The sequence below is a fragment of the Nematolebias whitei genome, chromosome 1 (genome assembly GCF_014905685.2).
Source record: "Nematolebias whitei isolate Nwh7 chromosome 1, NemWhi1, whole genome shotgun sequence".
Taxonomy (NCBI): Eukaryota; Metazoa; Chordata; class Actinopteri; order Cyprinodontiformes; family Rivulidae; genus Nematolebias; species Nematolebias whitei.
The window spans coordinates 43301860-43304795 of NC_056498.1; the positions used below are offsets into that span (position 1 = coordinate 43301860).

Below are 2936 nucleotides of genomic sequence, written 5' to 3' on the forward strand. Positions count from 1 at the left end.
TGACGTGTCAGTTTACATCCTGTGACGTGTCAGTTTACATCCTGTGACGTGTCAGTTTACATACTGTGACGTGTCAGTTTACATCCTGTGACGTGTCAGTTTACATACTGTGACGTGTCAGTTTACATCCTGTGACGTGTCAGTTTACATCCTGTGACCTGTCAGTGTACATCCTGTGACCTGTCAGTGTACATACTGTGACCTTTCAGTGTACATCCTGTGATGTGTCACTTTACATCCTGTGACCTGTCAGTTTACTTCCTGTGACCTGTCACTTTACATCTTGTGACCTGTCAGTGTACTTCCTGTCACCTGTCACTTTACATCCTGTGACCTGTCACTTTACATCCTGTGACGTGTCAGTTTACATCTTGTGACGTGTCAGTTTACTTCCTGTGATTTGTCAGTTTACTTCCTGTGACGTGTCAGTTTACATCTTGTGACCTGTCTTTTTACACACTGTGACCTGTCAGTTTACATCCTGTGACGTGTCACTTTACATCCTGTGACGTTTCAGTTTACATCCTGTGACGTGTCACTTTACATCCTGTGACCTGTCAGTTTACATCCTGTGACCTGTCACTTTACATCCTGTGACCTGTCACTTTACATCCTTTACACACTGTGACTTGTCAGTTTACATCCTGTGACCTGTCACTTTACATCCTGTGATGTGTCAGTTTACATCTTGTGACCTGTCACTTTACATCCTGTGACGTGTCACTTTACATCCTGTGACGTGTCAGTTTACATCCTGTGGCTTGTCAGTTTACATCTTGTGACCAGTCTTTTTACACACTGTGACCTGTCAGTTTACATCCTGTGACCTGTCACTTTACATCCTGTGATGTGTCAGTTTACATCTTGTGACCAGTCTTTTTACACACTGTGACCTGTCACTTTACATCCTGTGACCTGTCACTTTACATCCTGTGACCTGTCACTTTACATCCTGTGATGTATCAGTTTACATCTTGTGACCAGTCTTTTTACACACTGTGACCTGTCACATTACATCCTGTGACCTGTCACTTTACATCCTGTGACCTGTCACTTTACATCCTGTGACGTGTCAGTTTACATCCTGTGGCGTGTCAGTTTACATCTTGTGACCAGTCTTTTTACACACTGTGACCTGTGTAGATGAACAGATGCTGAGATATATTCATCAATTAAAACGGGTTCTTCATTTTTCTGGACTGAATATAACGTGCATTGAATTTAATAAAATGTGGACGTGAGATGTCATTTATCTTTGACCCATCAAAATGAATGCGGCCATTTATTTACAGAATCAAAGTTTAACATCAAACATTTACATTAATTTGGCAAAATATGAAATTAACAACATAATTAATCAGCAGCTGTACACTTAGAAAACCATACGGCGATGGTTGAAACTTTACACAGACATTTCTAAAATATCTGGAATGATTTCTACTTGAGAGAAGAATTTAAAGATGGAAAGATGGAGTTTAAAGGGAGTAAAAGATGGTGTGTGAGGGGGAGTGTTGACCAGAACCGACACTCTCCATTCGAACCCAGCTTTTCCTCGGTACGCTCGGTAGTAAACTTGACTCGTTACCTTTCTGAAGATGAATCAGCAGATACGGAGTTCCAGTTAACGCTACCTGTCCAGCGTCTCCATAGGATGGCTGTGACCCGTCCGAAGTAGTGACGATATCCCGTCTGACACAAGCTCACCTCAGCAAGTGGACTTCACATGAGTGGAGTCCGTCAGAGTTCCACCCAGAGGTGGAAGTATTATAATCCCATAAAACTCGGAAGAGCCTTATCATGACTGGACTTCTGTTCTCCCAAACGACTGGAGCTGCGATCATCACAGAGCTTCTCCGCCCTGAGAGAACTAGGAAGTACCGGCATTTTAAAGAGCTCTATTTCCGGTATATTTGAGAGTTCCTGATTGGTCAGTGTCGACCAGACAGGGGTGTGGTTTGTGACGTAAGAGGTTACTAGAAGTCAGAAAACAGCAAGAATTGTTATGGAACAGATTAAAATGTTCTCAGAGACAGAGAGAGAAATATTTGGGCGAGCTTGGAGAAACAGGTGCCAACTCCTCTGTTGACGTCTGAGAGGATGTAAAACAAGACAGTTGTTCCAACACATGTCTGCTTCGACTCCTGACCTTGGAAAACGCACACTTGCTCATTCAAAGACAGAAATCAGAAAATGCATAAAAATCTGTAACAGACTTAACATGAATTCTACTTTGCATAAGCAACTAAAAAATCATTGTTACTGTTTTACAGTTAATAAAATTGATTAGTTCACTGCAACATCTAAAATGGTTTGAACTAAAACACTTTGATTATCAACATTTGTAAAATAGTAATGATAATAAAAAAAGAGTGTTCTTTCACTTGATTTTCAAGAAAGAAAGTCTCAGGATGGGTGAACCTGTATTTCTGGATTCAAATCAATGAAATGACAGTTTCTGTCCCACAAGGTTCTTAAGGTCAAGGGTTTTGACCTTAGGCTTAGTTTTGACATCAGGTCAAGTTCACTACACCTGTCAGTTTACATCCTGTGACTTGTCACTTTACATCCTGTGATGTGTCAGTTTACATCTTGTGACCAGTCTTTTTACACACTGTGACCAGTCTTTTTGCACACTGTGACCTGTCACTTTACATCCTGTGACCTGTCACTTTACATCTTGTGACGTGTCAGTTTACATTTTCTGCCCTGTCTTTTTACACACTGTGACCTGTCAGTTTACATTCTGTGACGTGTCACTTTACATCCTGTGACGTGTCAGTTTACATCTTGTGACCTGTCTTTTTACACACTGTGACCTGTCAGTTTACATCCTGTGATGGGTCAGTTTACATACTGTGACCCGTCAGTGTACAACCTGTAACGTGTCAGTTTACATCCTGTGACGTGTCAGTTTACATCCTGTATCGCGTCAATTT

At 41.4% G+C, this 2936-nt stretch overlaps 1 protein-coding gene across 1 annotated transcript in view; it reads left to right on the forward strand.

Annotated features, from left to right (window-relative positions):
* The window catches only part of rbm46 (RNA binding motif protein 46), a 32973-nt gene that overhangs the window by 697 nt on the left and 29340 nt on the right, over nt 1–2936 (forward strand). The gene's annotated exons all lie outside the window — the stretch shown is intronic.